Source organism: Leucopleurus acutus (assembly GCF_964270905.1).
Source record: "Leucopleurus acutus genome assembly, chromosome: 10".
NCBI classification, from domain to species: domain Eukaryota; kingdom Metazoa; phylum Chordata; class Mammalia; order Artiodactyla; family Delphinidae; genus Leucopleurus; species Leucopleurus acutus.
Genome location: NC_139153.1, coordinates 31,650,371 through 31,662,499, shown reverse-complemented (window position 1 = coordinate 31,662,499; position 12,129 = coordinate 31,650,371). Strand labels below are relative to the sequence as shown.

General features: G+C 46.9%; 1 protein-coding gene across 6 annotated transcripts in view; it reads left to right on the top strand.

Moving 5' to 3' along the window:
- ABHD6 (abhydrolase domain containing 6, acylglycerol lipase) overlaps positions 1-12,129 on the top strand; it is a 61,148-nt gene that overhangs the window by 7,610 nt on the left and 41,409 nt on the right. The window contains exon 1 of one of the 6 annotated variants that reach the window (XM_082848690.1): positions 97-108. The exons of the other annotated variants lie outside the window; for them this stretch is intronic. The gene's annotated coding sequence lies outside the window, so the exon portion shown is untranslated. Of the gene's footprint in view, positions 1-96; positions 109-12,129 lie in introns of those variants that run through there. 6 annotated transcript variants of the gene reach the window in all.

Genomic DNA, 12,129 nt, shown 5'->3' with positions numbered 1-12,129 from the left:
GCCCCTGCGCGCTTCCTTCCGGTGCCTGGATAGGTTTGACATTTCCGAATCCCTGGTCCCCCTACTTCCCGGGCCCGGGGTGCCTGCTTTCCTAAGGCCGCGGACAAGGTGAGGATGGGTCGGGGACCTGCAACCTCTTTCTATTTGGCCTCCCCACTGCTTGCGCCATCATCAACCCGTGTGCGCTCCCCACCCAAGTGCCTGGGTGGTTTGGAGGCTCCTGCACCCCCATTTCTCCCACTTTCTGGGGAAGGGCTGCTGCTTGGCTGCCCTCCCAGCCGCAGTCACCTGCCCCCGTCCTGCCCCCAGACATCTGCACCCCTCAAGACCTCTCCCAGCCCAAACCGACCTCCAGCAGCCTTTCAGCTCCCCTTTCCTCAGCCTGCCCCAATTCCCTTGCCCTATGCGCCCTCTCCTCCCCTCAGCTGGCGAGTCAGGATACTGGTCCAAACACCCTGAAAGCCCGGAGCCGGCCGGCCAACAGCCGCAGCATCCCCCGCCCACTCCTACAAGGGCTTCCTGGCAGTCTTGGAAATGCAGATTGTGTAACGCCAGCTGCAGGGCAGAGCACGTGCGGGTTTGCACCCCTGAACCCGCAGAGGAGTGGAGGAGGCCAAGTTGACAGAGTGAGGTAGGGAGGGAGGAAGAGGGTGCCGGAGGGTGAAAAGGCTGTACATCCAGGCCAATGTATGAGTCCTTTTTTGTGCCCCCGGGCCTAGCTGGTTAAGTAACAAAAGGTCCCTTCTGGGACCAGAGGCCAGCATTTGTCTCACCTCTCACCGGCTCAGAAATCCGTAATGGCTGACTACACCTGACTGGGAGTTAAAAATAGTTTATTATTAATGATAGCTGATGTACAATAAGCAAATACAGGGTGCCAGGCCCTTTCCTAAGCACCTTAAAAAAACCTGCCTTATTCCTCTCAACAGCGCCATGAGGTAGGTGCCACCACTGTGCCCATTTCTTAGAGGAGTGTGAGGGGTTCAGATATGGTTCCCTCCCAGAACGCACAGTGAGTCTGACCTCAAAGCCCCTATTCTGAACCACTAGACTTATTTTATTGTTACTAATAAATTCTTATCAACAATATTTTTAAAATATAGGAAGTTAAAAATTAGAGAAATTAATAACCTGTGTTCCTACCATCAGTTTATTTTTCTAAAATTAGGTTTTCAGACCAGCAAGAAATCCTTGGTAGCCTCCTCAAGGATACTGATGCCCAGAGAGGAGAAGGGACTTGCTTGAGGCCACACAGCCTGACAGTGCCAGGACCGGGGTGCAAAACAGGTCCTGGGATAGTTACTTGGGTACTTCCTGGGTTCTCTGATGCTGCCTCAGCCTTTCAGCTAGGCCCCTGGAGACCCTGCCCCCTCCCCCTCTGCACTGTGACCTCCCCTTTCCTTCTTTGCTTCCTTTGCTCTAGCCCAGGCTAGTGAACACACATTCTTCCTGCTGCTGCCTTTGCTTAGGCTGTCCGCACCTCTGGGAATGCCCTTCATGGAATCTCTAATGTCTAAATTGTCAAAAGTCCAGAAATAACAGAAGTAAAACCGATGAATCACCAGAGTAGTAATTAGTAAAAATTTATTGCGCAAACACACCAACAAGACAGAACCCGGAGCGCTCAAACCAAAACAATGGAATGAGGCTCAGGGATATATTATTATAAAGCAGCTTACATAGGGAGAAAGCAGTGACGGTTTATTCTTTACAGTGGTTGATTATGGTATTAGAATTTTCTTAAATAACACGGAATTGGTTAATAGTTACCTCATATCAACCTTGGGAAACAAGGTTTTGCTTATGATTTTTAGGGACAAGCAAGAAATGACCCAGGTCAAGTTAGTCTTGCAAAATAAATTAAGCTTTGTTTGTATGACTAAACTGGTCTCATCTGCTCACGGAATTTTTAAGGCTGGTCTCCATTTGTTTGTTTGTTTTGCGGTACACGGGCCTCTCACTGTTGTGGCCTCTCCCGTTGCAGACGCGCAGGCTCAGCGGCCATGGCTCATGGGCCCAGCTGCTCCGCGGCATGTGGGATCTTCCCGGACCAGGGCACGAACCCGTGTCCCCTGCATCGGCAAGCGGACTCTCAACCATTGCGCCACCACGGAAGCCCTCCATTTGTTTTTGATTTAACAAAATATTACCTACCCCTTAGGGTCTAGCTCATCTGTCCCCTCCAAGAACACTACCCTGATTTTTCCCCTGCCCCCAACTAAAATTTGTTTCTTTCTCCCTTGGGATCCCATAGCTGGGACCCTACTACCTTCTACTCCCATGATGGCGTTTGGAAAGTTCTGCAGCACGCATCTGTCTTGTCCTCTTGGGTGCAGTTGTCCTAGCAGGATCACGAGTGTTCCCCAAGACTCCTCTTCCACTTGCCTGGTGAAGCCCCAGGACAGAGAAAGAGGTCCATGGGGGATGGGTTGGTTTCTGAAGTAAGGATAAGCTCAGGATTTCTGAACCCTGCTACCCCAAACTCCCTTCATTGAGCTGCAGCTGATCAAAGAGAGAATGGCTCAGTGTGGTACCGAATGCTATAATTACATGTTTTTTTGTTTACAACCCAAAGGATTCCCACCAGAAAATCAGAGAGACTTGGGTCCAAATCCCATTTCTACCACTTGGTAGCTGTGTGGCCATGGGCCAGTTACCTAAACTCTGAGCCTCAGCTTCTGGTAATGGTACCTGCTTCAGAAGGCAGTGGTGAGATTTAGATAAAATAAAGCACAGGGCCCAGCATGTGGTAAGCACTCAATAAGTACCAGCTATTATGAAGAGTGAGCACCACTTGGAATTACTGGAGAATTATTAACTCATTATTAAATAGCTCATACTCTGCTTAGAGGTGGGTCAAGGGAGTTCGGGCCGAGGAGAGTAAGCATTTTTTTTTCTTTTAATTTATTATTATTATTTTTTTAAAGATTCTGTACTTTAATTTATTTTTTATTTATTTATTTTTGGCTGCACTGAGTCTTTGTTGCTGCACTTGAGCTTTCTCTAGTTGGGGCGAGCAGGGGCTACTCTTTGTTGCGGTGCGTGGGCTTCTCATTGCGGTGGCTTCTCTTGTTGCGGAGCGTGAGCTCTAGGCGTGTGGGCTTCAGTAGTTGTGGCATGCGGGCTCAGTAGTTGTGGCTTGCCGGCTCTAGAGCTCAGGCTTAGTAGTTGTGGCGCACGGGCTTAGTTGCTCTGTGTCATGTGGGATCTTCCCAGACCAGGGCTCGAACCTGTGTCCCCTGCATTGGCGGGCGGATTCTTAACCACTGCGCCACCAGGGAAGACCTCTTTTAATTTTTATAGGAGTATAGTTGATATACAATTTTTTTTTTTGAGATAAATATTTTTTGTACTCAGGAAGGCCGGTGAGAGTTTCTTCAACTCCAAACCATCCATTGCCTTTACAATGAGATAGAATTGCCTTTCTATTTGTTAGCTTTTTAAAAATTTATGAGCTACTAGTTCTGTGAGGATCTGCACACCTGGAATGAATGCGTGAATGCGATTTGTTCAATTGTAAGTGATTATGAAACAATGATAGGAGAAAAAAAACTTGCTCTTAGAGATGACCTTGGTTTTCATTGTGTGTTGGTTCAGGCCTATCTTGGGGGCAAGAGGTTCCATGCAAAAGTTATCTGGGTTTGGAGGGAAGGAAAGCAAGAGTGTTTTATCCTAGTACTCTAATGAACTGCTGAGAGTGGAAATCAACTTCCCTGTGTCGTGTTCTTTTCCAGCTCCTGGTTATTCTGATGACTAGATCAATTATTACAATGATGAGTGTTCAAAAGAAGAGGGCCAGGAATGCCCCCCTCAAAGCTGTGTTTGGAATATGCTGGGAAGCTAGTTATGCAAGTTGAAAAAAAATTTTTTACTTTAAAATTTCTCCTAAATTGATTCTTCGTTGGAATACATTAGGATCCCATTTGATAATTTAAGGACTGTTGAGTCTAGATATTTTAAGACATAACGTTTTGTAAGTGTCACAGTTCTATGGAATTTAGCAGACTTTAGGACTTTTCTTTATTTCTGTGACCCTGTAGGTTCATAAACACTTATTGTACTATCCGTTACAGCGACCTTTAGCCACATGTGGCTATTTAAATTCAAATTAATTCAAATTAAATAAAATCAAAAATTCTGTTCTTCAGTCACACTAGCCACATTTCACGTGCTCATGTGCCATGTGGCCAGCAGCTACCGTATTAAGCAGAGCAAATAGAGAACATTCCTGTCTTCACAGAAAGTCCTATGGGATAGCACTGTTTATAAGGCCATGGGAAAGCCACTTGATTACGGGGTTAAGTTCCCTTCTTTCTGGCAAGTCATCTGCAGGCCAAGAAATGGAGTGTGCAGAGGATGTTTTACTGTCAAGAACGAGGATGTTAATAAATCCCCTTAGCCTCATTTTGGCTGAATGGCTCACTGGCTTTTAACACTGCCGGATTCAAAGGATGGGAGAGAGGGTGGAATCAGATGAAGTGTCTCTGGGCAGTGCATCTCCTGGCTGCATGTTATAACCTTCTAGAGAAGGTTAAAAAATACCCATGCCTGCGGCTTCCCTGGTGGCGCAGTGGTTGAGAGTCCGCCTGCCGATGCAGGGGACACGGGTTCGTGCCCCGCCCCGGCCCGGGAAGATCCCACATGCCGCGGAGCGGCTGGGCCCGTGAGCCATGGCCGCTGAGCCTGCGCATCCGGAGCCTGTGCTCCGCAACGGGAGGGGCCACAACAGTGAGAGGCCCGCGTACCGTCAAAAAAAAAAAAAAAAAAAAAAAAAAAAACCCATGCTTGGACTCTGCCCCAGGCCAGCTGAATCTGAATCTCTGAGGGTGGTCCCTGGAATCCGAGGAATCTGTATTTTTTTTAAAGCTCCCTGGGGGGTTCTGTTGTGCAGACGGGATTGAGAACCACTGCCTTCAAGAGAACTGCCTTTTAGACTGTGCCCTTAAAAAAAAAAATTCCTGAGCACTGGAAGAAAATATGTCAAGGTAGATTTGGTGAGTGGCTAAAAATGTTCCTTACTGATTAACTACAGTAATAAAGATTGGAGTTGAGTGGGCTCACTTCCTGTAGAAGTGGTGTCCCCTGAGGGCAGCTTTCCCCCTAGAGCATTTGGCAGCATCTGGAGACATTTTTGCTTGTCACAACTTGGGGGCCTCGCCTGCGATACTGTTAATTACCCTCACAATGCATAGGAGATGCACAGCAAAGAATTAATCCGGCCCCAAAGACATAATTTTTGCAAACCAAAGTTCTCTCTGACCTTGGATGTAGTTGCCTCTTCAGAAGAGGTCAAGGGGGCTTCCCTGGTGGCGCAGTGGTTAAGAATCCACCTGCCAATGCAGGGGACACGGGTTAGAGCCCTGGTCTGGGAAGATCCCACATGCCGGAGCAGCTAAGCCCGTGCACCACAACTACTGAGCCTGCGTGCCACAACTACCGAAGCCCATGTGCCTAGAGCCCATGCTCCGCGACAAGAGAAGCCACCGCAATGAGAAGCCTGCACACCGCAACAGAGTAGCCCCTGCTCGCCGCAGCTAGAGAAGGCCGGGGCGCAGCAACAAAGACCCAACGCAGCCAAAAAAAAAAAGATAGGGAGAGATCAAGATATCCTCCTAAACGGAGCCCTCAGAAACCCTCTTGATCATATTTCAGGTTTTTCAATCCCAGAAGCTGTGTAGGGTGTTGCTGTCCGTGGTTGGATGCCTTTGGGGCTGTACCAGGGAAGCTGCTGATTCAGGGAAGCTGTACCTCCTGCTGAAGGTGTGGGCAGGTTCTTATTTACCCTGCTGCAGGTTGAGATCCTCTTCTTGTGAAGTAATTACCCAAAGTGACAGCAGCCTTTCTCCTAGGTGGTTTAAGCTGTGGCTTTTGGCTATTGGTATTGGGTGTTTGATCTGTGATATACCCAGAATAGGATTCAAGCTTGGACTTCCCTGGCGGTCCCATGGTTAAGACTCTGCACTTCCACTGCAGGGGGCGCAGGTTCTATCCCTGGTCTGGGAAGTTCCACATGCTGCGTGGTACAGCTCCCCCCCCCCCCAAAAAAAAGATTATATGGAATAGAATTCAAGCCTTATATGTGATGAAGTTTGGGAACTGAGCTATGGGTTACACTCTGGGAATATAAAGATAGCAGGCATCTGAACAGACCTGGGCACAGTGGCAGTGCAGGGTGATGGAGGTGTGGTGTTTCTGAACACAAGTTCGTGTGCCCGACACACAGAAAGGCCAAGCAAACCAAAACGTCAGATTTTGGAGCAGAGAAAGTTTATTGCAGGGCCAAGCAAGGAGAACAGGTGACTCATGCTCAGAAACCCCGAACTCCCTGGTGGTTTTGGGGGAGACCATTTTAAAGTCAAATTTGGGGTGCGGGCTGCAGGTTGTGAGTTTCTTCTGATTGGTTGGTGGTGAGGTAACAGGGTAGTGCTCCAGGAACCTTGCGCTCATCCTGAAGTTACCATCCTCCATCTGGGTGGGGGACTTAGTTTCTGCAGAAGAGGGCAAAGATACTGTGATGTATATTCCCTGAGGAGGACCCAGGACCCTGCCCCAAGGCTGCACTATTCTGACAGCTCCTCTGTTTCTGCATTCCCTCTCTTCCCTGATTAGCAACTGTTTGAATATTCCCTTTGGAACTCAGGGAAGGTCAAGGAGGCTGAATGAAGCCTACAAACAAGAAATGGAGGACACAGAAGGGCTTTTGTGCCTGGGAGGGCCCCATAGGGTCCTGCTCAGTTTCAGTGGCAGGGCTTTCTAGCGCCGCCTTGGAAGGCAGGGCAGCTCTTCCCAGCTGTGCTGTGAGCGGTTGCATCCGCCAGTCACTGCTGTGAGCAGTCCCCGTGCATCATCTCATTTTGTCCCCACACCGAGGCTCTAAGAGGTTCAGTGACTTGCCAAGGTCACACACGGATCAGCGACAGAGCAGAGAATTGAACCCAGGTTATGGAACTGCGCAGCTGAACCCTCAGAGGAGCATTTACAGATGGGGTAATATTTTCGTAGCCAAGACTTGAAGGTTGAGCGGGAGCTCAGCAGGCAGGGGCGTGCTAGGGAGAGGGGAGCGTTTGTGCCAAAGCTGTGCGGGTGTGAAGGAGCGTAAGGCGTAGGGATTGCAGATCATTCAGGGAAAGGTGGGGCGGGGGCCTTCCATGTCATGCTGAGGGCCACTGTGAGCCACCAGTGGAGTAGGGGCAGAGGAGAGAAGAGCTGTGTGCCATTGGGCACCTGGCTTAACCTCTCTGGGTCTCACCTTCCCATCTGAACTGGAGCCTCTAAAGCTACACTGCTCTGATGAGGAATGTTCATTTGACTGGTGGCCGTAACGAGCAAAGTGAAGGAATGGCCTGCAGTGGCGCCGCTGGGGCCGCCCTGCTGATTCATGGCTTCCATGCTTTCACTTGGTATTTATACCAAGTGACCACCAAGTGTTACCGAGCTCAGGCTCGCTCTGCTCGCCGCACAAGAGGCCAGTGAATCGGAGACGAGGTGTTGAGGCAAGGAAGACGACTTTATTCGGAAAGCTGGCTGACCGAGAAGATGGCAGACTAGTGTCTCTGATAAACCATCTTATCTGGACTTGGATGCCAGTTTCTTTTATAGAATCAGAGAGGGGGAGGTGGTGAGGAAGTAAAGTAATAAGGCAGAATAGAGAGGGAGAGGCGGAGAGGAAGTAAAGGAAAAGGGCCATCGGTCTTGCAGAACATCTCCTGGAATGACCAGCCTCGGTGAGGGGATGTGTTAGTTTCTTTTTTTCTTGCAGCCGTTCACAGGTGGGCAGGGTTCCCTGAGGCAGGCCGTTAGGTATGAGTATAATAACAAAAGCAACGAAAGGCAAAGGTTAAAGTCAAGCAGATCCAACGTGGGGTCCCATTCAGCTCTTCCCTTGCCCTTCGTGTATGCTAAAGTGCCATGGCAGATGCAGAGATGTAGTAAGACTTGTCTTCAAGGAGCTTGCAGCCTAGTGGAGGGTACAGCCAGTGTTTTCGTGAGTATTATGGTAAAAGATGCAGGTCATAAATACCTGTAGGTATGGAGAATGAAGCCGAGGTTGCTAATGGCTGGGGGACTGAAGGAGATAACTCTTAGTTCTGCCAGAAAGATTTGTTAGGAGATGGGGATAGATAGAGGGTATCGTCCAGGTCGACAGAAAATGGGGCAGTGGAGAAAAATACAAAGCCAGTTCAGGTACAGTCACCAGAGGGTCTGATTATCAGCCTATCTAGTAGCAGATTCCCCATAGTTTACAGGCTTTAGTGGGGAAGCAGACGTTATAACAGGAAAATATTCATTAATGGACTTGCCACTTACAATCTTGGGTCCCACCCCGTCGTGCCTCCGTCTCTTTTCAACACTGGTGTCCAGTCATGCTCCAGGAGCATCCACCTCTTGGTCATCGTCTCTCCCAGGTCGCAAGGACATTTTACAAATACAAGACAAACCTTGGAGAGAGAGACATGGGATTTCATGAACGCACCGCAGAAGCCACTTGACTGTGGAGGCAGTAATAGATGTGACACCTGTTAGTTGATGACGAGAGGGTGGGACTTGAAAATCAAAGGATTGAGAGGCCTGGGGCAAAGCAGTAAAGCATTTTTGCAAAAAACATCCCTTGTATAATAGCGCTGTGACAACCAAATGTTAACTGGAAGGACTTACCATACTCTAAGGCAATTTACATGTGATTTATTCTTTGTTCTAAGAATTAGCACAGGATGACAGTTATAACTTAAATTTTGTTCCATATTTGCTATTGATCTTAGGATAGATTTTGATTTTTGTTTACTTATTTGGATAAAGTTCTAAACAAAACTGTGTTTTGACTAAAATTTTGAGCGTGGCATCACCTTTTTCTGATGCTGATTTCCCTGTGTACAGAGATCTCTGGGGAAGAGATTCTGGCTAGAGAAGGTAGGAACCAGCTCATGAAGGGCTCTGAATGCTGAACCTCAATGCTGGGAGCCAGAGTTCTTGTCCTGGTAGAACCTGCCAGCTGTTTATAACAGGGCTGCTTTTTGTCTCACACTGGCTTTGTCCCTGCAGTTAGAAAATACTGTAGACCAGCTTCCCTCCTTTAGAAATGACAAAGCCCTCTTTAATCTCCTTGCTTTCCTTTTGAGTTCGGAGCACAGATTCGAGCATGGGAGAGTGTTTTGGGGCCCTGAGGTTCTATTTCCGGCCTTCTGCTATTGCATACCCATATAGAGGGCTATTTTAATTCCTTTCAGTCATGTGGAACGTAGTCACTTATGTGATGCTCTTTCTAGCACTTTACCTTTGAGAGCTGATCTCAGCCAATGACAGTGCATGTGTTCGCATTAATTCATAGAGCAGTGTTCGAGTTAAAGCTTGTTCTGGGAGAGCCTAAAGACTTCGTGGTCCCTGGAGGTAAAGGGTCAAGTGGCTTTTGGCTCCTCTTTTATCCAGTGGAAGACTGGCTTGTATTTCTGTAGGGTTTTCTTGCTTTAAGCATGATTTCAAGCAGGTGGTTATTTCAGACTAATCGCCAGCGTACATCTTGATCCCAGAGGCTGCTGCTTTGAAGGTGCTGGGCTAGTTCAGGATACGTTGTGCGTGTTTCATTGCCTCGCTTCTTGGCCAGTACGATTTTTTTAGAAGATGTGCCACTGGGTATATAAGCCCCCTGCCTTCCAGCTGAGCCCCTGATTGACCTGCCCGCCTCTCTCTCGCCTCGGGCTGTGTCCCTTCTCCTCAGGATTGGGTAGCAGGATTTTCTGGTTCTCTGATTCTCTGTCTACAGGACCAGCCTGCTGGGCTGAGCTTCCTTGCCCACAGTGCTGCCGCAGGTGGCAGAAGCAGGGCATGGGGCTGTGGGCTTGGCTGGCTCTCGAGCAAAAACCCCCGTGGGGAATCAGCTGCTAGTGATTCGGTACAAAGCAGGACGGAGTGAATCTTCTTATCAGTACCTTTCCCAGAACCATGAAGGAGATACACTTTCTGTGGCTGTTGAGCATGTGAAATGTGGCTAGCGCAGCTGAGGAGCTGAGTTTTATGTTTTATTTAGTTTTGATCATTTTAAATTTAAACAGTCACCATGTGGCTAGTGGCTACTGTATTGGACAATGTAGGATAGACCATTGTACTTGAGGAGTTTATATTGTATTTTTAAAATATTTTATTTTATTTTATTTGCTTATTTTTATTTTTGGCTGTATCGGGTCTTAGTTGTGGCACACGGGCTCTCTTCTTTGTGGCTTGCAGGCTCTTCACTGTGGTGTGTGGGCTTCTCTCTAGTTGCGTCGTGCAGGTTTTCTCTTCTCTAGTTGTGGCGCATGGGCTCTGTAGTTTGTGGCATGCGGGCTCGATAGTTGTAGCGCACGGGCTTAGTTGCCCTGCGGCACGTGGGATCTTAGTTACCTGACCGGGAATCGAACCCACGTCCCCTGCATTGCAGGACGGATTCTTTACCACTGGACCACCAGGGGAGTCCCTATATTGTATTTTTTAATTAAATAGGGAAAACCTTGAACGTGCACATGGTAGCAATTCAAAAGGTACAAAAGGATATCAGTGAAAAGTCTCCCTCATCTCTGCCCCTAGCCTCTCAGTTTCCTTCCCAGCCCCAGTCATGATTATCATCTGTATCCATCCTGAAACATTTTACACACATATAAGCATAACATGCATATTTCTCTCTCTCTCTCTCAATGCAAGAGATGTTATTCTACCCATTCTCTTCTGTTCCTTGCATTTTTAGTTAACAGTGTACCTTGGAGGTCATTACCCGTAGAGACAAATATGCCTCATTATTTTAATGGCTTATAGTTAATTTTATTTGTATTTAATGGCTGTACATTATACTTCTTTATAAAGTTGTACCATCATTTACTTAACATATCCCCTACGAGTGGGCATGTGAGTTCCAATTTTTTTTGCCATGATAAGTAATACTATAACAAATAACCTTCACAAACATGTTCTCAAACATGTTCAGGTCTGAACACAAATCAGTTCCTAGAAATTAGATTATTAGATCAAAGGTATGTGTACTGTACATTGCTGCAGATTTTGCCAAAATGCCATCTGTAGGGTTTGTTGATGGGAGTATAAATCTGTACCTTGCGTGAGGGCATCTATTTTCCCACGGCCCCAGCAGCACAGTCTGTTATTACACTTTTTGTTCTTTGCCAATACAATAAAGATCACCATCGCCTTGTAGGTTTAATTTGCATTTCTCTTGTAAATGAGATTGAGCATCTTTTTATATGTCGAAGAGTCATTTGTATTTCCTTTCTGTTACATGAACTACTCAGATCATTCGCCCATTTTTCTACTGGATTTTATTGTTGTTTTTATTGATTTGTAGGACCCTTTATTAGTCTGTCATCTCTGATATGTATTGACACATTTTAACCTTGGTCATGATATCCTTTTTTTAAATATTTATTTTATTTATTATTTATTTAATTTATTAATTTGGTTACACTGGGTCTTAGCTGCGGCAGGCAGGCTCCTTAGTTGCAGCTTGCCGGCTCCTTTAGTTGTGACACATGTGCTCCTTAGTGGCGGCCAGCAGGCTCCTTAGTTGCAGCTCACAGGCTCCTCAGTTGTGGCACGTGAACTCTTAGTTTCGGCATGCATGTGGGATCTAGTTCCCTGACCAGGGATCGAACCTGGGCCCCCAGCATTGGGAGTGTGGAGTCTTAACCACTGCGCTACTGGGGAAGTCCCATGATATCCCTTTCCATGTGGACATTTAAAAACATTTTTATGTAGTCAGCTTATTAATCTTTATGTTATGGCCTCTAGGTTTTAAATCTTAACTTAGAAAGGCTTTCCCTGTGAAGGTGTTTTCAAACAGAGTTCTCATGTTTTCTTCTAGAACTTTCATGGTGTTATTATTTTATTTTATTTTTAAATTTTATTTTATTTTATTTTTATACAGCAGGTTCTTATTAGTCATCAATTTTATACACATCAGTGTATACGTGTCAATCCCAATCGCCCAATTCATCCCACCCCCACCCCCACCCGCCCACCGCTTTTCCCCCCTTGGTGTCCATACGTTTGTTCTCTACATGTGTGACTCAACTTCTGCCCTGCAAACCGGTTCATCTGTACCATTTTTCTAGGTTCCACATGCATGTGTTAATATACGATATTTGTACTTCA